Raw genomic sequence first — 25,512 nt, forward strand, 5'->3', positions numbered from 1 at the left:
AATTTGAATTAACTCCAGCTGATTTATACCTTCATTTCTTAACTGCTCACGTACAAGTTCCGCGAGGTGATATCCGATCGTTGTACATTATTTTTGTGAATAATTGTAAATTATTGGATTCAAGTGAAATGAAGAACTCTATGTTATTTTTGTAGCCGTATATTGCCAATAGGAGTTTAGTCTAAGATCCAGTTTAAACCAGGTTTTCAGTAAGGAGAGGTTAGCACTATTTTCAACACTTAAAACCGTTGAAAAGCAGAGACTCAGAAGACGCTTTCATCCCAGTCTTCAAAGATACCCATCTCCACTGATGTTCGAAGTCTACCCCGGCTCTCTATTGTATTCTGTGACGGGGTTTTCACTGATTTTCACGCAAAGTGTGATATCAATTCCTCCGAAACTGTTGGTTCAATTCGAACCAAATCTTGAATCTGCACATAGTTTTAGAAATGAGATGCACATGTTGAATTTCAGATCGATAGTTCTAATAGGAATGGAGATTTCAGAAGTCGATTCGACAAAATATAATTTCAATTCTTAAGGAACTATTGGATCAATTCGAACCAAATCTTGAAACTGCACATAGTTTTCGGATTGAGATGCACATGTTGAATTTCAGTTCGATAGTTCAGATAGGAATTGAGATTTCAGTGGTCTATTCGGCAAAGTGTGATATCAATTCCTCAAAAATTGTTGAACCAATTCGACCCAAATCTTGAAACTGCACATAGTTTTCGAATTGAGATGCACATGTTGAATTTCAGATCGATAGTTCTGATAGGAATGAAGATTTCAGTAGTCGATTCGGCAAAATATCATTTCAATTCCTAAGGAACTATTGGATCGATTCGAACCAAATCTTGAAACTGCACATAGTTTTCGAATTGAGATGCACATGTTGAATTTCAGTTCGATAGTTCAGATAGGAATTGAGATTTCAGTGGTCAATTCGGCAAAGTGTGATATCAATTCCTCGAAAACTGTTGGATCGATTCGAACCAAATCTTGAAACTGCACATAGTTTTCGAATTGAGATGCACATGTTGAATTTCAGTTCGATAGTTCAGATAGGAATTGAGATTTCAGTGGTCAATTCGGCAAAGTGTGATATCAATTCCTCGAAAACTGTTGGATCAATTCGAACCAAATCTTGAAACTGCACATAGTTTTCGAATTGAGATGCACATGTTGAATTTCAGTTCGATAGTGCAGATAGGAATTGAGATTTCAGTGGTCTATTCGGCAAAGTGTGATATCAATTCCTCAAAAACTGTTGAACCAATTCGACCCAAATCTTGAAACTGCACATAGTTTTCGAATTGAGATGCACATGTTGAATTTCAGATCGATAGTTCTGATAGAAATGAAGATTTCAGTAGTCGATTCGGCAAAATATCATTTCAATTCCTAAGGAGCTATTGGATCGATTCGAACCAAATCTTGAAACTGCACATAGTTTTCGAATTGAGATGCACATGTTGAATTTCAGTTCGATAGTTCAGATAGGAATTGAGATTTCAGTGGTCAATTCGGCAAAGTGTGATATCAATTCCTCGAAAACTGTTGGATCAATTCGAATCAGATTTCAAAACTGCACATAGTTTTCGAATTGAGATGCACATGTTGAATTTCAGTTCGATAGTGCAGATAGGAATTGAGATTTCAGTGGTCTATTCGGCAAAGTGTGATATCCATTCCTCAAAAACTGTTGAACCAATTCGACCCAAATTTTGAAACTGCACATAGTTTTCGAATTGAGATGCACATGTTGAATTTCAGATCGATAGTTCTGATAGGAATAAAGATTTCACTAGTCGATTCGGCAAAATATCATTTCAATTCCTAAGGAACTATTGGATCGATTCGAACCAAATCTTGAAACTGCACATAGTTTTCGAATTGAGATGCACATGTTGAATTTAAGTTCGATAGTTCAGATAGGAATTGAGATTTCAGTGGCCAATTCGGCAAAGTGTGATATCAATTCCTCGAAAACTGTTGGATCGATTCGAACCAAATTCTGAAACTGCACATAGTTTTCGAATTGAGATGCACATGTTGAATTTCAGTTCGATAGTTCAGATAGGAATTGAGATTTCAGTGGTCTATTCGGCAAAGTGTGATATCAATTCCTCGAAAACTGTTGGATCAATTCGAACCAAATCTTGAAACTGCAGATAGTTTTCGAAATGAGATGCACATGTTGAATTTCAGATCTATAGTTCTGATAGGAATGGAGATTTCAGAAGTCGATTCGACAAAATATCATTTCAATTCCTAAGGAACTATTGGATCAATTCGAACCAAATCTTGAAACTGCACACAGTTTTCGGATTGAGATGCACATGTTGAATTTCAGTTCGATAGTTCAGATAGGAATTGAGATTTCAGTGGTCTATTCGGCAAAGTGTGATATCAATTCCTCGAAAACTGTTGGATCAATTCGAACCAAATCTTGAAACTGCAGATAGTTTTCGAAATGAGATGCACATGTTGAATTTCAGATCTATAGTTCTGATAGGAATGGAGATTTCAGAAGTCGATTCGACAAAATATCATTTCAATTCCTAAGGAACTATTTGATCAATCCGAACCAAATCTTGAAACTGCACATAGTTTTCGGATTGAGATGCACATGTTGAATTTCAGTTCGATAGTTCAGATAGGAATTGAGATTTCAGTGGTCAATTCGGCAAAGTGTGATATCAATTCCTCGAAAACTGTTGGATCAATTCGAACCAAATTTTGAAACTGCACATAGTTTTCGAATTGAGATGCACATGTTGAATTTCAGATCGATAGTTCTGATAGGAATAAAGATTTCACTAGTCGATTCGGCAAAATATCATTTCAATTCCTAAGGAACTATTGGATCGATTCGAACCAAATCTTGAAACTGCACATAGTTTTCGAATTGAGATGCACATGTTGAATTTAAGTTCGATAGTTCAGATAGGAATTGAGATTTCAGTGGCCAATTCGGCAAAGTGTGATATCAATTCCTCGAAAACTGTTGGATCGATTCGAACCAAATTCTGAAACTGCACATAGTTTTCGAATTGAGATGCACATGTTGAATTTCAGTTCGATAGTGCAGATAGGAATTGAGATTTCAGAAGTCGATTCGACAAAATATCATTTCAATTCCTAAGGAACTATTGGATCAATTCGAACCAAATCTTGAAACTGCACACAGTTTTCGGATTGAGATGCACATGTTGAATTTCAGTTCGATAGTTCAGATAGGAATTGAGATTTCAGTGGTCTATTCGGCAAAGTGTGATATCAATTCCTCGAAAACTGTTGGATCAATTCGAACCAAATCTTGAAACTGCAGATAGTTTTCGAAATGAGATGCACATGTTGAATTTCAGATCTATAGTTCTGATAGGAATGGAGATTTCAGAAGTCGATTCGACAAAATATCATTTCAATTCCTAAGGAACTATTTGATCAATCCGAACCAAATCTTGAAACTGCACATAGTTTTCGGATTGAGATGCACATGTTGAATTTCAGTTCGATAGTTCAGATAGGAATTGAGATTTCAGTGGTCAATTCGGCAAAGTGTGATATCAATTCCTCAAAAACTATTGAACCAATTCGACCCAAATCTTGAAACTGCACATAGTTTTCGAATTGAGATGCACATGTTGAATTTCAGTTCGATAGTTCAGATAGGAATTGAGATTTCAGTGGTCAATTCGGCAAAGTGTGATATCAATTCCTCGAAAACTGTTGGATCGATTCGAACCAAATCTTGAAGCTGCACATAGTTTTCGAATTGAGATGCACATGTTGAATTTCAGTTCGATAGTTCAGATAGGAATTGAGATTTCAGTAGTCGATTCGGCAAAATATCATTTCAATTCCTAAGGAACTATAGGATCGATTCGAACCAAATCTTGAAACTGCACATAGTTTTCGAATTGAGATGCACATGTTGAATTTCAGTTCGATAGTTCAGATAGGAATTGAGATTTCAGCGGTCAATTCGGCAAAATATCATTTCAATTCCTAAGGAACTATAGGATCGATTCGAACCAAATCTTGAAACTGCACATAGTTTTCGAATTGAGATGCACATGTTGAATTTCAGTTCGATAGTTCAGATAGGAATTGAGATTTCAGCGGTCAATTCGGCAAAGTGTGATATCAATTCCTCGAAAACTGTTGGATCAATTCCAACCAAATCTTGAAACTGCACATAGTTTTCAAATTGAGATGCAAATGTTGAATTTCAGTTCGATAGTGCAGATAGGAATTGAGATTTCAGTGGTCTATTCGGCAAAGTGTGATATCAATTCCTCCGAAACTGTTTGTTCAATTCCTGAACTATTGGATCGATTCGAACCAAATCTTGAAACTGCACATAGTTTTCGAATTGAGATGCAGATGTTGAATTTATGTTCGATAGTTCAGATAGGAATTGAGATTTCAGTGGTCAATTCGGCAAAGTGTGATATCAATTCCTCGAAAACTGTTGGATCGATTCGAACCAAATCTTGAAACTGCACATAGTTTTCGAATTGAGATGCACATGTTGAATTTCAGTTCGATAGTTCAGATAGGAATTGAGTTTTCAGTAGTCGATTCGGCAAAATATCATTTCAATTCCTAAGGAACTATTGGATCGATTCGAACCAAATCTTGAAACTGCACATAGTTTTCGAATTGAGATGCACATGTTGAATTTCGGTTCGATAGTTCAGATAGGAATTGAGATTTCAGTGGTCAATTCGGCAAAGTGTGATATCAATTCCTCGAAAACTGTTGGATCAATTCGAACCAAATCTTGAAACTGCACATAGTTTTCGAATTGAGATGCAAATGTTGAATTTCAGTTCGATAGTGCAGATAGGAATTGAGATTTCAGTGGTCTATTCGGCAAAGTGTGATATCAATTCCTCAAAACCTGTTGAACCAATTCGACCCAAATCTTGAAATCGCACATAGTTTTCGAATTGAGATGCACATGTTGAATTTCAGATCGATAGTTCTGATAGGAATGAAGATTTCAGTAGTCGATTCGGCAAAATATCATTTCAATTCCTAAGGAACTATTGGATCGATTCGAACCAAATCTTGAAACTGCACATGGTTTTCGAATTGAGATGCACATGTTGAATTTCAGTTCGATAGTTCAGATGGGAATTGTGATTTCAGTGGTCAATTCGGCAAAGTGTCATATCAACTCCTCAAAAACTGTTGGATCAATTCGAACCAAATCTTGAAACTGCACATAGTTTTCGGATTGAGATGCACATGTTGAATTTCAGTTCGATAGTTCAGATAGGAATTGAGATTTCAGTGGTCAATTCGGCAAAGTGTGATATCAATTCCTCGAAAACTGTTGGATCAATTCGAACCAAATCTTGAAACGGCACATAGTTTTCGAATTGAGATGCACATGTTGAATTTCAGTTCGATAGTGCAAATAGGAATTGAGATTTCAGTGGTCTATTCGGCAAAGTGTGATATCAATTCCTCAAAAACTGTTGAACCAATTCGACCCAAATCTTGAAACTGCACATAGTTTTCGAATTGAGATGCACATGTTGAATTTCAGATCGATAGTTCTGATAGGAATGAAGATTTCAGTAGTCGATTCGGCAAAATATCATTTCAATTCTTAAGGAACTATTGGATCGATTCGAACCAAATCTTGAAACTGCACATAGTTTTCGAATTGAGATGCACATGTTGAATTTAGGTTCGATAGTGCAGATAGGAATTGAGATTTCAGTGGTCAATTCGGCAAAGTGTGATATCAATTCCTCGAAAACTGTTGGATCGATTCGAACCAAATCTTGAAACTGCACATAGTTTTCGAAATGAGATGCACATGTTGAATTTCAGATCGATAGTTCTAATAGGAATGGAGATTTCAGAAGTCGATTCGACAAAATATCATTTCAATTCCTAAGGAACTATTGGATCGATTCGAACCAAATCTTGAAACTGCACATAGTTTTCGAATTGAGATGCACATGTTGAATTTCAGATCGATAGTTCAGATAAGAATGAAGATTTCAGTAGTCGATTCGGCAAAATATCATTTCAATTCCTAAGGAACTATTGGATCGATTCGAACCAAATCTTGTAACTGCACATGGTTTTCGAATTGAGATGCACATGTTGAATTTCAGTTTGATAGTTCAGATGGGAATTGTGATTTCAGTGGTCAATTCGGCAAAGTGTCATATCAATTCCTCGAAAACTGTTGGATCAATTCGAACCAAATCTTGAAACTGCACATAGTTTACGGATTGAGATGCACATGTTGAATTTCAGTTCGATAGTTCAGATAGGAATTGAGATTTCAGTGGTCAATTCGGCAAAGTGTGATATCAATTCCTCGAAAACTGTTGGATCGATTCGAACCAAATCTTGAAACTGCACATAGTTTTCGAATTGAGATGCACATGTTGAATTTCAGTTCGATAGTGCAGATAGGAATTGAGATTTCAGTGGTCTATTCGGCAAAGTGTGATATCAATTCCTCCAAAACTGTTGGTTCAATTCGAACCAAATCTTGAAACTGCACATAGTTTTCGAAATGAGATGAACATGTTGAATTTCAGATCGATAGTTCTAATAGGAATGGAGATTTCAGAAGTCGATTCGACAGAATATCATTTCAATTCCTAAGGAACTATTGGATCAATTCGAACCAAATCTTGAAACTGCACATAGTTTTCGGATTGAGATGCACATGTTGAATTTCAGTTCGATAGTTCAGATAGGAATTGAGATTTCAGTGGTCTATTCGGCAAAGTGTGATATCAATTCCTCGAAAACTGTTGGATCAATTCGAACCAAATTTTGAAACTGCAGATAGTTTTCGAAATGAGATGCACATGTTGAATTTCAGATCGATAGTTCTAATAGGAATGGAGATTTCAGAAGTCGATTCGACAAAATATCATTTCAATTTCTAAGGAACTATTGCATCAATTCGAACCAAATCTTGAAACTGCACAAAGTTTTCGGATTGAGATGCACATGTTGAATTTCAGTTCGATAGTTCAGATAGGAATTGAGATTTCAGTGGTCAATTCGGCAAAGTGTGATATCAATTCCTCGAAAACTGTTGGATCAATTCGAACCAAATCTTGAAACTGCACATAGTTTTCGAATTGAGATGCACATGTTGAATTTCAGTTCGATAGTTCAGATAGGAATTGAGATTTCAGTAGTCGATTCGGCAAAATATCATTTCAATTCCTAAGGAACTATTGGATCGATTCGAACCAAATCTTGAAACTGCACATAGTTTTCGAATTGAGATGCACATGTTGAATTTCGGTTCGATAGTTCAGATAGGAATTGAGATTTCAGTGGTCAATTCGGCTAAGTGTGATATCAATTCCTCGAAAACTGTTGAACCAATTCGACCCAAATCTTGAAATCGCACATAGTTTTCGAATTGAGATGCACATGTTGAATTTCAGATCGATAGTTCTGATAGGAATGAAGATTACAGTAGTCGATTCGGCAAAATATCATTTCAATTCCTAAGGAACTATTGGATCGATTCGAACCAAATCTTGAAACTGCACATGGTTTTCGAATTGAGATGCACATGTTGAATTTCAGTTCGATAGTTCAGATGGGAATTGTGATTTCAGTGGTCAATTCGGCAAAGTGTCATATCAATTCCTCAAAAACTGTTGGATCAATTCGAACCAAATCTTGAAACTGCACATAGTTTTCGGATTGAGATGCACATGTTGAATTTCAGTTCGATAGTTCAGATAGGAATTGAGATTTCAGTGGTCAATTCGGCAAAGTGTGATATCAATTGCTCGAAAACTGTTGGATCAATTCGAACCAAATCTTGAAACTGCACATAGTTTTCGAATTGAGATGCACATGTTGAATTTCAGTTCGATAGTGCAGATAGGAATTGAGATTTCAGTGGTCTATTCGGCAAAGTGTGATATCAATTCCTCAAAAACTGTTGAACCAATTCGACCCAAATCTTGAAACTGCACATAGTTTTCGAATTGAGATGCACATGTTGAATTTCAGATCGATAGTTCTGATAGGAATGAAGATTTCAGTAGTCGATTCGGCAAAATATCATTTCAATTCCTGAACTATTGGATCGATTCGAACCAAATCTTGAAACTGCACATAGTTTTCGAATTGAGATGCACATGTTGAATTTATGTTCGATAGTTCAGATAGGAATTGAGATTTCAGTTGTCAATTCGGCAAAGTGTGATATCAATTCCTCGAAAACTGTTGGATCGATTCGAACCAAATCTTGAAACTGCACATAGTTTTCGAATTGAGATGCATATGTTGAATTTCAGTTCGATAGTTCAGATAGGAATTGAGATTTCAGTAGTCGATTCGGCAAAATATCATTTCAATTCCTAAGGAACTATTGGATCGATTCGAACCAAATCTTGAAACTGCACATGGTTTTCGAATTGAGATGCACATGTTGAATTTCAGTTCGATAGTTCAGATGGGAATTGTGATTTCAGTGGTCAATTCGGCAAAGTGTCATATCAATTCCTCAAAAACTGTTGGATCAATTCGAACCAAATCTTGAAACTGCACATAGTTTTCGGATTGAGATGCACATGTTGAATTTCAGTTCGATAGTTCAGATAGGAATTGAGATTTCAGTGGTCAATTCGGCAAAGTGTGATATCAATTCCTCGAAAACTGTTGGATCAATTCGAACCAAATCTTGAAACGGCACATAGTTTTCGAATTGAGATGCACATGTTCAATTTCAGTTCGATAGTGCAAATAGGAATTGAGATTTCAGTGGTCTATTCGGCAAAGTGTGATATCAATTCCTCAAAAACTGTTGAACCAATTCGACCCAAATCTTGAAACTGCACATAGTTTTCGAATTGAGATGCACATGTTGAATTTCAGATCGATAGTTCTGATAGGAATGAAGATTTCAGTAGTCGATTCGGCAAAATATCATTTCAATTCTTAAGGAACTATTGGATCGATTCGAACCAAATCTTGAAACTGCACATAGTTTTCGAATTGAGATGCAAATGTTGAATTTCAGTTCGATAGTGCAGATAGGAATTGAGATTTCAGTGGTCTATTCGGCAAAGTGTGATATCAATTCCTCAAAACCTGTTGAACCAATTCGACCCAAATCTTGAAATCGCACATAGTTTTCGAATTGAGATGCACATGTTGAATTTCAGATCGATAGTTCTGATAGGAATGAAGATTTCAGTAGTCGATTCGGCAAAATATCATTTCAATTCCTAAGGAACTATTGGATCGATTCGAACCAAATCTTGAAACTGCACATGGTTTTCGAATTGAGATGCACATGTTGAATTTCAGTTCGATAGTTCAGATGGGAATTGTGATTTCAGTGGTCAATTCGGCAAAGTGTCATATCAATTCCTCAAAAACTGTTGGATCAATTCGAACCAAATCTTGAAACTGCACATAGTTTTCGAATTGAGATGCACATGTTGAATTTCAGATCGATAGTTCAGATAAGAATGAAGATTTCAGTAGTCGATTCGGCAAAATATCATTTCAATTCCTAAGGAACTATTGGATCGATTCGAACCAAATCTTGTAACTGCACATGGTTTTCGAATTGAGATGCACATGTTGAATTTCAGTTTGATAGTTCAGATGGGAATTGTGATTTCAGTGGTCAATTCGGCAAAGTGTCATATCAATTCCTCGAAAACTGTTGGATCAATTCGAACCAAATCTTGAAACTGCACATAGTTTTCGGATTGAGATGCACATGTTGAATTTCAGTTCGATAGTTCAGATAGGAATTGAGATTTCAGTGGTCTATTCGGCAAAGTGTGATATCAATTCCTCCAAAACTGTTGGTTCAATTCGAACCAAATCTTGAAACTGCACATAGTTTTCGAAATGAGATGAACATGTTGAATTTCAGATCGATAGTTCTAATAGGAATGGAGATTTCAGAAGTCGATTCGACAGAATATCATTTCAATTCCTAAGGAACTATTGGATCAATTCGAACCAAATCTTGAAACTGCACATAGTTTTCGGATTGAGATGCACATGTTGAATTTCAGTTCGATAGTTCAGATAGGAATTGAGATTTCAGTGGTCTATTCGGCAAAGTGTGATATCAATTCCTCGAAAACTGTTGGATCAATTCGAACCAAATTTTGAAACTGCAGATAGTTTTCGAAATGAGATGCACATGTTGAATTTCAGATCGATAGTTCTAATAGGAATGGAGATTTCAGAAGTCGATTCGACAAAATATCATTTCAATTTCTAAGGAACTATTGCATCAATTCGAACCAAATCTTGAAACTGCACAAAGTTTTCGGATTGAGATGCACATGTTGAATTTCAGTTCGATAGTTCAGATAGGAATTGAGATTTCAGTGGTCAATTCGGCAAAGTGTGATATCAATTCCTCGAAAACTGTTGGATCAATTCGAACCAAATCTTGAAACTGCACATAGTTTTCGAATTGAGATGCACATGTTGAATTTCAGTTCGATAGTTCAGATAGGAATTGAGATTTCAGTAGTCGATTCGGCAAAATATCATTTCAATTCCTAAGGAACTATTGGATCGATTCGAACCAAATCTTGAAACTGCACATAGTTTTCGAATTGAGATGCACATGTTGAATTTCAGTTCGATAGTTCAGATAGGAATTGAGATTTCAGTGGTCAATTCGGCTAAGTGTGATATCAATTCCTCGAAAACTGTTGAACCAATTCGACCCAAATCTTGAAATCGCACATAGTTTTCGAATTGAGATGCACATGTTGAATTTCAGATCGATAGTTCTGATAGGAATGAAGATTACAGTAGTCGATTCGGCAAAATATCATTTCAATTCCTAAGGAACTATTGGATCGATTCGAACCAAATCTTGAAACTGCACATGGTTTTCGAATTGAGATGCACATGTTGAATTTCAGTTCGATAGTTCAGATGGGAATTGTGATTTCAGTGGTCAATTCGGCAAAGTGTCATATCAATTCCTCAAAAACTGTTGGATCAATTCGAACCAAATCTTGAAACTGCACATAGTTTTCGGATTGAGATGCACATGTTGAATTTCAGTTCGATAGTTCAGATAGGAATTGAGATTTCAGTGGTCAATTCGGCAAAGTGTGATATCAATTCCTCGAAAACTGTTGGATCAATTCGAACCAAATCTTGAAACTGCACATAGTTTTCGAATTGAGATGCACATGTTGAATTTCAGTTCGATAGTGCAGATAGGAATTGAGATTTCAGTGGTCTATTCGGCAAAGTGTGATATCAATTCCTCAAAAACTGTTGAACCAATTCGACCCAAATCTTGAAACTGCACATAGTTTTCGAATTGAGATGCACATGTTGAATTTCAGATCGATAGTTCTGATAGGAATGAAGATTTCAGTAGTCGATTCGGCAAAATATCATTTCAATTCCTGAACTATTGGATCGATTCGAACCAAATCTTGAAACTGCACATAGTTTTCGAATTGAGATGCACATGTTGAATTTATGTTCGATAGTTCAGATAGGAATTGAGATTTCAGTTGTCAATTCGGCAAAGTGTGATATCAATTCCTCGAAAACTGTTGGATCGATTCGAACCAAATCTTGAAACTGCACATAGTTTTCGAATTGAGATGCACATGTTGAATTTCAGTTCGATAGTTCAGATAGGAATTGAGTTTTCAGTAGTCGATTCGGCAAAATATCATTTCAATTCCTAAGGAACTATTGGATCGATTCGAACCAAATCTTGAAACTGCACATAGTTTTCGAATTGAGATGCACATGTTGAATTTCGGTTCGATAGTTCAGATAGGAATTGAGATTTCAGTGGTCAATTCGGCAAAGTGTGATATCAATTCCTCGAAAACTGTTGGATCAATTCGAACCAAATCTTGAAACTGCACATAGTTTTCGAATTGAGATGCAAATGTTGAATTTCAGTTCGATAGTGCAGATAGGAATTGAGATTTCAGTGGTCTATTCGGCAAAGTGTGATATCAATTCCTCAAAACCTGTTGAACCAATTCGACCCAAATCTTGAAATCGCACATAGTTTTCGAATTGAGATGCACATGTTGAATTTCAGATCGATAGTTCTGATAGGAATGAAGATTTCAGTAGTCGATTCGGCAAAATATCATTTCAATTCCTAAGGAACTATTGGATCGATTCGAACCAAATCTTGAAACTGCACATGGTTTTCGAATTGAGATGCACATGTTGAATTTCAGTTCGATAGTTCAGATGGGAATTGTGATTTCAGTGGTCAATTCGGCAAAGTGTCATATCAACTCCTCAAAAACTGTTGGATCAATTCGAACCAAATCTTGAAACTGCACATAGTTTTCGGATTGAGATGCACATGTTGAATTTCAGTTCGATAGTTCAGATAGGAATTGAGATTTCAGTGGTCAATTCGGCAAAGTGTGATATCAATTCCTCGAAAACTGTTGGATCAATTCGAACCAAATCTTGAAACGGCACATAGTTTTCGAATTGAGATGCACATGTTGAATTTCAGTTCGATAGTGCAAATAGGAATTGAGATTTCAGTGGTCTATTCGGCAAAGTGTGATATCAATTCCTCAAAAACTGTTGAACCAATTCGACCCAAATCTTGAAACTGCACATAGTTTTCGAATTGAGATGCACATGTTGAATTTCAGATCGATAGTTCTGATAGGAATGAAGATTTCAGTAGTCGATTCGGCAAAATATCATTTCAATTCTTAAGGAACTATTGGATCGATTCGAACCAAATCTTGAAACTGCACATAGTTTTCGAATTGAGATGCACATGTTGAATTTAGGTTCGATAGTGCAGATAGGAATTGAGATTTCAGTGGTCAATTCGGCAAAGTGTGATATCAATTCCTCGAAAACTGTTGGATCGATTCGAACCAAATCTTGAAACTGCACATAGTTTTCGAAATGAGATGCACATGTTGAATTTCAGATCGATAGTTCTAATAGGAATGGAGATTTCAGAAGTCGATTCGACAAAATATCATTTCAATTCCTAAGGAACTATTGGATCGATTCGAACCAAATCTTGAAACTGCACATAGTTTTCGAATTGAGATGCACATGTTGAATTTCAGATCGATAGTTCAGATAAGAATGAAGATTTCAGTAGTCGATTCGGCAAAATATCATTTCAATTCCTAAGGAACTATTGGATCGATTCGAACCAAATCTTGTAACTGCACATGGTTTTCGAATTGAGATGCACATGTTGAATTTCAGTTTGATAGTTCAGATGGGAATTGTGATTTCAGTGGTCAATTCGGCAAAGTGTCATATCAATTCCTCGAAAACTGTTGGATCAATTCGAACCAAATCTTGAAACTGCACATAGTTTACGGATTGAGATGCACATGTTGAATTTCAGTTCGATAGTTCAGATAGGAATTGAGATTTCAGTGGTCAATTCGGCAAAGTGTGATATCAATTCCTCGAAAACTGTTGGATCGATTCGAACCAAATCTTGAAACTGCACATAGTTTTCGAATTGAGATGCACATGTTGAATTTCAGTTCGATAGTGCAGATAGGAATTGAGATTTCAGTGGTCTATTCGGCAAAGTGTGATATCAATTCCTCCAAAACTGTTGGTTCAATTCGAACCAAATCTTGAAACTGCACATAGTTTTCGAAATGAGATGAACATGTTGAATTTCAGATCGATAGTTCTAATAGGAATGGAGATTTCAGAAGTCGATTCGACAGAATATCATTTCAATTCCTAAGGAACTATTGGATCAATTCGAACCAAATCTTGAAACTGCACATAGTTTTCGGATTGAGATGCACATGTTGAATTTCAGTTCGATAGTTCAGATAGGAATTGAGATTTCAGTGGTCTATTCGGCAAAGTGTGATATCAATTCCTCGAAAACTGTTGGATCAATTCGAACCAAATTTTGAAACTGCAGATAGTTTTCGAAATGAGATGCACATGTTGAATTTCAGATCGATAGTTCTAATAGGAATGGAGATTTCAGAAGTCGATTCGACAAAATATCATTTCAATTTCTAAGGAACTATTGCATCAATTCGAACCAAATCTTGAAACTGCACAAAGTTTTCGGATTGAGATGCACATGTTGAATTTCAGTTCGATAGTTCAGATAGGAATTGAGATTTCAGTGGTCAATTCGGCAAAGTGTGATATCAATTCCTCGAAAACTGTTGGATCAATTCGAACCAAATCTTGAAACTGCACATAGTTTTCGAATTGAGATGCACATGTTGAATTTCAGTTCGATAGTTCAGATAGGAATTGAGATTTCAGTAGTCGATTCGGCAAAATATCATTTCAATTCCTAAGGAACTATTGGATCGATTCGAACCAAATCTTGAAACTGCACATAGTTTTCGAATTGAGATGCACATGTTGAATTTCGGTTCGATAGTTCAGATAGGAATTGAGATTTCAGTGGTCAATTCGGCTAAGTGTGATATCAATTCCTCGAAAACTGTTGGACCAATTCGACCCAAATCTTGAAATCGCACATAGTTTTCGAATTGAGATGCACATGTTGAATTTCAGATCGATAGTTCTGATAGGAATGAAGATTACAGTAGTCGATTCGGCAAAATATCATTTCAATTCCTAAGGAACTATTGGATCGATTCGAACCAAATCTTGAAACTGCACATGGTTTTCGAATTGAGATGCACATGTTGAATTTCAGTTCGATAGTTCAGATGGGAATTGTGATTTCAGTGGTCAATTCGGCAAAGTGTCATATCAATTCCTCAAAAACTGTTGGATCAATTCGAACCAAATCTTGAAACTGCACATAGTTTTCGGATTGAGATGCACATGTTGAATTTCAGTTCGATAGTTCAGATAGGAATTGAGATTTCAGTGGTCAATTCGGCAAAGTGTGATATCAATTGCTCGAAAACTGTTGGATCAATTCGAACCAAATCTTGAAACTGCACATAGTTTTCGAATTGAGATGCACATGTTGAATTTCAGTTCGATAGTGCAGATAGGAATTGAGATTTCAGTGGTCTATTCGGCAAAGTGTGATATCAATTCCTCAAAAACTGTTGAACCAATTCGACCCAAATCTTGAAACTGCACATAGTTTTCGAATTGAGATGCACATGTTGAATTTCAGATCGATAGTTCTGATAGGAATGAAGATTTCAGTAGTCGATTCGGCAAAATATCATTTCAATTCCTGAACTATTGGATCGATTCGAACCAAATCTTGAAACTGCACATAGTTTTCGAATTGAGATGCACATGTTGAATTTATGTTCGATAGTTCAGATAGGAATTGAGATTTCAGTTGTCAATTCGGCAAAGTGTGATATCAATTCCTCGAAAACTGTTGGATCGATTCGAACCAAATCTTGAAACTGCACATAGTTTTCGAATTGAGATGCATATGTTGAATTTCAGTTCGATAGTTCAGATAGGAATTGAGATTTCAGTAGTCGATTCGGCAAAATATCATTTCAATTCCTAAGGAACTATTGGATCGATTCGAACCAAATCTTGAAACTGCACATGGTTTTCGAATTGAGATGCACATGTTGAATTTCAGTTCGATAGTTCAGATGGGAATTGTGATTTCAGTGGTCAATTCGGCAAAGTGTCATATCAATTCCTCAAAAACTGTTGGATCAATTCGAACCAAATCTTGAAACTGCACATAGTTTTCGGATTGAGATGCACATGTTGAATTTCAGTTCGATAGTTCAGATAGGAATTGAGATTTCAGTGGTCAATTCGGCAAAGTGTGATATCAATTCCTCGAAAACTGTTGGATCAATTCGAACCAAATCTTGAAACGGCACATAGTTTTCGAATTGAGATGCACATGTTCAATTTCAGTTCGATAGTGCAAATAGGAATTGAGATTTCAGTGGTCTATTCGGCAAAGTGTGATATCAATTCCTCAAAAACTGTTGAACCAATTCGACCCAAATCTTGAAACTGCACATAGTTTTCGAATTGAGATGCACATGTTGAATTTCAGATCGATAGTTCTGATAGGAATGAAGATTTCAGTAGTCGATTCGGCAAAATATCATTTCAATTCTTAAGGAACTATTGGATCGATTCGAACCAAATCTTGAAACTGCACATAGTTTTCGAATTGAGATGCAAATGTTGAATTTCAGTTCGATAGTGCAGATAGGAATTGAGATTTCAGTGGTCTATTCGGCAAAGTGTGATATCAATTCCTCAAAACCTGTTGAACCAATTCGACCCAAATCTTGAAATCGCACATAGTTTTCGAATTGAGATGCACATGTTGAATTTCAGATCGATAGTTCTGATAGGAATGAAGATTTCAGTAGTCGATTCGGCAAAATATCATTTCAATTCCTAAGGAACTATTGGATCGATTCGAACCAAATCTTGAAACTGCACATGGTTTTCGAATTGAGATGCACATGTTGAATTTCAGTTCGATAGTTCAGATGGGAATTGTGATTTCAGTGGTCAATTCGGCAAAGTGTCATATCAATTCCTCAAAAACTGTTGGATCAATTCGAACCAAATCTTGAAACTGCACATAGTTTTCGAATTGAGATGCACATGTTGAATTTCAGATCGATAGTTCAGATAGGAATGAAGATTTCAGTAGTCGATTCGGCAAAATATCATTTCAATTCCTAAGGAACTATTGGATCGATTCGAACCAAATCTTGTAACTGCACATGGTTTTCGAATTGAGATGCACATGTTGAATTTCAGTTTGATAGTTCAGATGGGAATTGTGATTTCAGTGGTCAATTCGGCAAAGTGTCATATCAATTCCTCGAAAACTGTTGGATCAATTCGAACCAAATCTTGAAACTGCACATAGTTTTCGGATTGAGATGCACATGTTGAATTTCAGTTCGATAGTTCAGATAGGAATTGAGATTTCAGTGGTCTATTCGGCAAAGTGTGATATCAATTCCTCCAAAACTGTTGGTTCAATTCGAACCAAATCTTGAAACTGCACATAGTTTTCGAAATGAGATGAACATGTTGAATTTCAGATCGATAGTTCTAATAGGAATGGAGATTTCAGAAGTCGATTCGACAGAATATCATTTCAATTCCTAAGGAACTATTGGATCAATTCGAACCAAATCTTGAAACTGCACATAGTTTTCGGATTGAGATGCACATGTTGAATTTCAGTTCGATAGTTCAGATAGGAATTGAGATTTCAGTGGTCTATTCGGCAAAGTGTGATATCAATTCCTCGAAAACTGTTGGATCAATTCGAACCAAATTTTGAAACTGCAGATAGTTTTCGAAATGAGATGCACATGTTGAATTTCAGATCGATAGTTCTAATAGGAATGGAGATTTCAGAAGTCGATTCGACAAAATATCATTTCAATTTCTAAGGAACTATTGCATCAATTCGAACCAAATCTTGAAACTGCACAAAGTTTTCGGATTGAGATGCACATGTTGAATTTCAGTTCGATAGTTCAGATAGGAATTGAGATTTCAGTGGTCAATTCGGCAAAGTGTGATATCAATTCCTCGAAAACTGTTGGATCAATTCGAACCAAATCTTGAAACTGCACATAGTTTTCGAATTGAGATGCACATGTTGAATTTCAGTTCGATAGTTCAGATAGGAATTGAGATTTCAGTAGTCGATTCGGCAAAATATCATTTCAATTCCTAAGGAACTATTGGATCGATTCGAACCAAATCTTGAAACTGCACATAGTTTTCGAATTGAGATGCACATGTTGAATTTCGGTTCGATAGTTCAGATAGGAATTGAGATTTCAGTGGTCAATTCGGCTAAGTGTGATATCAATTCCTCGAAAACTGTTGAACCAATTCGACCCAAATCTTGAAATCGCACATAGTTTTCGAATTGAGATGCACATGTTGAATTTCAGATCGATAGTTCTGATAGGAATGAAGATTACAGTAGTCGATTCGGCAAAATATCATTTCAATTCCTAAGGAACTATTGGATCGATTCGAACCAAATCTTGAAACTGCACATGGTTTTCGAATTGAGATGCACATGTTGAATTTCAGTTCGATAGTTCAGATGGGAATTGAGATTTCAGTGGTCAATTCGGCAAAGTGTGATATCAATTCCTCGAAAACTGTTGGATCAATTCGAACCAAATCTTGAAACTGCACATAGTTTTCGGATTGAGATGCACATGTTGAATTTCAGTTCGATAGTTCAGATAGGAATTGAGATTTCAGTGGTCAATTCGGCAAAGTGTGATATCAATTCCTCGAAAACTGTTGGATCAATTCGAACCAAATCTTGAAACTGCACATAGTTTTCGAATTGAGATGCACATGTTGAATTTCAGTTCGATAGTGCAGATAGGAATTGAGATTTCAGTGGTCTATTCGGCAAAGTGTGATATCAATTCCTCAAAAACTGTTGAACCAATTCGACCCAAATCTTGAAACTGCACATAGTTTTCGAATTGAGATGCACATGTTGAATTTCAGATCGATAGTTCTGATAGGAATGAAGATTTCAGTAGTCGATTCGGCAAAATATCATTTCAATTCCTGAACTATTGGATCGATTCGAACCAAATCTTGAAACTGCACATAGTTTTCGAATTGAGATGCACATGTTGAATTTCTGTTCGATAGTTCAGATAGGAATTGAGATTTCAGTTGTCAATTCGGCAAAGTGTGATATCAATTCCTCGAAAACTGTTGGATCGATTCGAACCAAATCTTGAAACTGCACATAGTTTTCGAATTGAGATGCACATGTTGAATTTCAGTTCGATAGTTCAGATAGGAATTGAGATTTCAGTAGTCGATTCGGCAAAATATCATTTCAATTCCTAAGGAACTATTGGATCGATTCGAACCAAATCTTGAAACTGCACATAGTTTTCGAATTGAGATGCACATGTTGAATTTCAGTTCGATAGTTCAGATGGGAATTGTGATTTCAGTGGTCAATTCGGCAAAGTGTCATATCAATTCCTCAAAAACTGTTGGATCAATTCGAACCAAATCTTGAAACTGCACATAGTTTTCGAATTGAGATGCACATGTTGAATTTCAGTTCGATAGTTCAGATAGGAATTGAGATTTCAGTGGTCAATTCGGCAAAGTGTGATATCAATTCCTCGAAAACTGTTGGATCAATTCGAACCAAATCTTGAAACGGCACATAGTTTTCGAATTGAGATGCACATGTTGAATTTCAGTTCGATAGTGCAAATAGGAATTGAGATTTCAGTGGTCTATTCGGCAAAGTGTGATATCAATTCCTCAAAAACTGTTGAACCAATTCGACCCAAATCTTGAAACTGCACATAGTTTTCGAATTGAGATGCACATGTTGAATTTCAGATCGATAGTTCTGATAGGAATGAAGATTTCAGTAGTCGATTCGGCAAAATATCATTTCAATTCTTAAGGAACTATTGGATCGATTCGAACCAAATCTTGAAACTGCACATAGTTTTCGAATTGAGATGCACATGTTGAATTTAGGTTCGATAGTGCAGATAGGAATTGAGATTTCAGTGGTCAATTCGGCAAAGTGTGATATCAATTCCTCGAAAACTGTTGGATCGATTCGAACCAAATCTTGAAACTGCACATAGTTTTCGAAATGAGATGCACATGTTGAATTTCAGATCGATAGTTCTAATAGGAATGGAGATTTCAGAAGTCGATTCGACAAAATATCATTTCAATTCCTAAGGAACTATTGGATCGATTCGAACCAAATCTTGAAACTGCACATAGTTTTCGAATTGAGATGCACATGTTGAATTTCAGATCGATAGTTCAGATAAGAATGAAGATTTCAGTAGTCGATTCGGCAAAATATCATTTCAATTCCTAAAGAACTATTGGATCGATTCGAACCAAATCTTGTAACTGCACATGGTTTTCGATTTGAGATGCACATGTTGAATTTCAGTTTGATAGTTCAGATGGGAATTGTGATTTCAGTGGTCAATTCGGCAAAGTGTCATATCAATTCCTCGAAAACTGTTGGATCAATTCGAACCAAATCTTGAAACTGCACATAGTTTTCGGATTGAGATGCACATGTTGAATTTCAGTTCGATAGTTCAGATAGGAATTGAGATTTCAGTGGTCAATTCGGCAAAGTGTGATATCAATTCCTCGAAAACTGTTGGATCGATTCGAACCAAATCTTGAAACTGCACATAGTTTTCGAATTGAGATGCACATGTTGAATTTCAGTTCGATAGTGCAGATAGGAATTGAGATTTCAGTGGTCTATTCGGCAAAGTGTGATATCAATTCCTCCAAAACTGTTGGTTCAATTCGAACCAAATCTTGAAACTGCACATAGTTTTCGAAATGAGATGAACATGTTGAATTTCAGATCGATAGTTCTAATAGGAATGGAGATTTCAGAAGTCGATTCGACAGAATATCATTTCAATTCCTAAGGAACTATTGGATCAATTCGAACCAAATCTTGAAACTGCACATAGTTTTCGGATTGAGATGCACATGTTGAATTTCAGTTCGATAGTTCAGATAGGAATTGAGATTTCAGTGGTCTATTCGGCAAAGTGTGATATCAATTCCTCGAAAACTGTTGGATCAATTCGAACCAAATTTTGAAACTGCAGATAGTTTTCGAAATGAGATGCACATGTTGAATTTCAGATCGATAGTTCTAATAGGAATGGAGATTTCAGAAGTCGATTCGACAAAATATCATTTCAATTTCTAAGGAACTATTGCATCAATTCGAACCAAATCTTGAAACTGCACAAAGTTTTCGGATTGAGATGCACATGTTGAATTTCAGTTCGATAGTTCAGATAGGAATTGAGATTTCAGTGGTCAATTCGGCAAAGTGTGATATCAATTCCTCGAAAACTGTTGGATCAATTCGAACCAAATCTTGAAACTGCACATAGTTTTCGAATTGAGATGCACATGTTGAATTTCAGTTCGATAGTTCAGATAGGAATTGAGATTTCAGTAGTCGATTCGGCAAAATATCATTTCAATTCCTAAGGAACTATTGGATCGATTCGAACCAAATCTTGAAACTGCACATAGTTTTCGAATTGAGATGCACATGTTGAATTTCAGTTCGATAGTTCAGATAGGAATTGAGATTTCAGTGGTCAATTCGGCTAAGTGTGATATCAATTCCTCGAAAACTGTTGAACCAATTCGACCCAAATCTTGAAATCGCACATAGTTTTCGAATTGAGATGCACATGTTGAATTTCAGATCGATAGTTCTGATAGGAATGAAGATTACAGTAGTCGATTCGGCAAAATATCATTTCAATTCCTAAGGAACTATTGAATCGATTCGAACCAAATCTTGAAACTGCACATGGTTTTCGAATTGAGATGCACATGTTGAATTTCAGTTCGATAGTTCAGATGGGAATTGTGATTTCAGTGGTCAATTCGGCAAAGTGTCATATCAATTCCTCAAAAACTGTTGGATCAATTCGAACCAAATCTTGAAACTGCACATAGTTTTCGGATTGAGATGCACATGTTGAATTTCAGTTCGATAGTTCAGATAGGAATTGAGATTTCAGTGGTCAATTCGGCAAAGTGTGATATCAATTCCTCGAAAACTGTTGGATCAATTCGAACCAAATCTTGAAACTGCACATAGTTTTCGAATTGAGATGCACATGTTGAATTTCAGTTCGATAGTGCAGATAGGAATTGAGATTTCAGTGGTCTATTCGGCAAAGTGTGATATCAATTCCTCAAAAACTGTTGAACCAATTCGACCCAAATCTTGAAACTGCACATAGTTTTCGTATTGAGATGCACATGTTGAATTTCAGATCGATAGTTCTGATAGGAATGAAGATTTCAGTAGTCGATTCGGCAAAATATCATTTCAATTCCTGAACTATTGGATCGATTCGAACCAAATCTTGAAACTGCACATAGTTTTCGAATTGAGATGCACATGTTGAATTTATGTTCGATAGTTCAGATAGGAATTGAGATTTCAGTTGTCAATTCGGCAAAGTGTGATATCAATTCCTCGAAAATTGTTGGATCGATTCGAACCAAATCTTGAAACTGCACATAGTTTTCGAATTGAGATGCACATGTTGAATTTCAGTTCGATAGTTCAGATAGGAATTGAGATTTCAGTAGTCGATTCGGCAAAATATCATTTCAATTCCTAAGGAACTATTGGATCGATTCGAACCAAATCTTGAAACTGCACATGGTTTTCGAATTGAGATGCACATGTTGAATTTCAGTTCGATAGTTCAGATGGGAATTGTGATTTCAGTGGTCAATTCGGCAAAGTGTCATATCAATTCCTCAAAAACTGTTGGATCAATTCGAACCAAATCTTGAAACTGCACATAGTTTTCGGATTGAGATGCACATGTTGAATTTCAGTTCGATAGTTCAGATAGGAATTGAGATTTCAGTGGTCAATTCGGCAAAGTGTGATATCAATTCCTCGAAAACTGTTGGATCAATTCGAACCAAATCTTGAAACTGCACATAGTTTTCGAATTGAGATGCACATGTTGAATTTCAGTTCGATAGTGCAAATAGGAATTGAGATTTCAGTGGTCTATTCGGCAAAGTGTGATATCAATTCCTCAAAAACTGTTGAACCAATTCGACCCAAATCTTGAAACTGCACATAGTTTTCGAATTGAGATGCACATGTTGAATTTCAGATCGATAGTTCTGATAGGAATGAAGATTTCAGTAGTCGATTCGGCAAAATATCATTTCAATTCTTAAGGAACTATTGGATCGATTCGAACCAAAGCTTGAAACTGCACATAGTTTTCGAATTGAGATGCACATGTTGAATTTAGGTTCGATAGTGCAGATAGGAATTGAGATTTCAGTGGTCAATTCGGCAAAGTGTGATATCAATTCCTCGAAAACTGTTGGATCGATTCGAACCAAATCTTGAAACTGCACATAGTTTTCGAAATGAGATGCACATGTTGAATTTCAGATCGATAGTTCTAATAGGAATGGAGATTTCAGAAGTCGATTCGACAAAATATCATTTCAATTCCTAAGGAACTATTGGATCGATTCGAACCAAATCTTGAAACTGCACATAGTTTTCGAATTGAGATGCACATGTTGAATTTCAGATCGATAGTTCAGATAAGAATGAAGATTTCAGTAGTCGATTCGGCAAAATATCATTTCAATTCCTAAGGAACTATTGGATCGATTCGAACCAAATCTTGTAACTGCACATGGTTTTCGAATTGAGATGCACATGTTGAATTTCAGTTTGATAGTTCAGATGGGAATTGTGATTTCAGTGGTCAATTCGGCAAAGTGTCATATCAATTCCTCGAAAACTGTTGGATCAATTCGAACCAAATCTTGAAACTGCACATAGTTTTCGGATTGAGATGCACATGTTGAATTTCAGTTCGATAGTTCAGATAGGAATTGAGATTTCAGTGGTCAATTCGGCAAAGTGTGATATCAATTCCTCGAAAACTGTTGGATCGATTCGAACCAAATCTTGAAACTGCACATAGTTTTCGAATTGAGATGCACATGTTGAATTTCAGTTCGATAGTGCAGATAGGAATTGAGATTTCAGTGGTCTATTCGGCAAAGTGTGATATCAATTCCTCCAAAACTGTTGGTTCAATTCGAACCAAATCTTGAAACTGCACATAGTTTTCGAAATGAGATGAACATGTTGAATTTCAGATCGATAGTTCTAATAGGAATGGAGATTTCAGAAGTCGATTCGACAGAATATCATTTCAATTCCTAAGGAACTATTGGATCAATTCGAACCAAATCTTGAAACTGCACATAGTTTTCGAATTGAGATGCACATGTTGAATTTCAGTTCGATAGTGCAGATAGGAATTGAGATTTCAGTGGTCTATTCGGCAAAGTGTGATATCAATTCCTCAAAAACTGTTGAACCAATTCGACCCAAATGTTGAAACTGCACATAGTTTTCGAATTGAGATGCACATGTTGAATTTCAGATCGATAGTTCTGATAGGAATGAAGATTTCAGTAGTCGATTCGGCAAAATATCATTTCAATTCCTGAACTATTGGATCGATTCGAACCAAATCTTGAAACTGCACATAGTTTTCGAATTGAGATGCACATGTTGAATTTATGTTCGATAGTTCAGATAGGAATTGAGATTTCAGTTGTCAATTCGGCAAAGTGTGATATCAATTCCTCGAAAACTGTTGGATCGATTCGAACCAAATCTTGAAACTGCACATAGTTTTCGAATTGAGATGCACATGTTGAATTTCAGTTCGATAGTTCAGATAGGAATTGAGATTTCAGTAGTCGATTCGGCAAAATATCATTTCAATTCCTAAGGAACTATAGGATCGATTCGAACCAAATCTTGAAACTGCACATAGTTTTCGAATTGAGATGCACATGTTGAATTTCGGTTCGATAGTTCAGATAGGAATTGAGATTTCAGTGGTCAATTCGGCAAAGTGTGATATCAATTCCTCGAAAACTGTTGGATCAATTCGAACCAAATCTTGAAACTGCACATAGTTTTCGAATTGAGATGCAAATGTTGAATTTCAGTTCGATAGTGCAGATAGGAATTGAGATTTCAGTGGTCTATTCGGCAAAGTGTGATATCAATTCCTCAAAAACTGTTGAACCAATTCGACCCAAATCTTGAAATCGCACATAGTTTTCGAATTGAGATGCACATGTTGAATTTCAGATCGATAGTTCTGATAGGAATGAAGATTTCAGTAGTCGATTCGGCAAAATATCATTTCAATTCCTAAGGAACTATTGGATCGATTCGAACCAAATCTTGAAACTGCACATGGTTTTCGAATTGAGATGCACATGTTGAATTTCAGTTCGATAGTTCAGATAGGAATTGAGATTTCAGTGGTCAATTCGGCAAAGTGTGATATCAATTCCTCGAAAACTGTTGGATCAATTCGAACCAAATCTTGAAACTGCACATAGTTTTCGAATTGAGATGCACATGTTGAATTTCAGTTCGATAGTGCAGATAGGAATTGAGATTTCAGTGGTCTATTCGGCAAAGTGTGATATCAATTCCTCAAAAACTGTTGAACCAATTCGACCCAAATCTTGAAACTGCACATAGTTTTCGAATTGAGATGCACATGTTGAATTTCAGATCGATAGTTCTGATAGGAATGAAGATTTCAGTAGTCGATTCGGCAAAATATCATTTCAATTCCTGAACTATTGGATCGATTCGAACCAAATCTTGAAACTGCACATAGTTTTCGAATTGAGATGCACATGTTGAATTTATGTTCGATAGTTCAGATAGGAATTGAGATTTCAGTTGTCAATTCGGCAAAGTGTGATATCAATTCCTCGAAAACTGTTGGATCGATTCGAACCAAATCTTGAAACTGCACATAGTTTTCGAATTGAGATGCACATGTTGAATTTCAGTTCGATAGTTCAGATAGGAATTGAGATTTCAGTAGTCGATTCGGCAAAATATCATTTCAATTCCTAAGGAACTATTGGATCGATTCGAACCAAATCTTG

Source organism: Coccinella septempunctata, chromosome 4 (assembly GCF_907165205.1).
Source record: "Coccinella septempunctata chromosome 4, icCocSept1.1, whole genome shotgun sequence".
NCBI lineage: Eukaryota > Metazoa > Arthropoda > Insecta > Coleoptera > Coccinellidae > Coccinella > Coccinella septempunctata.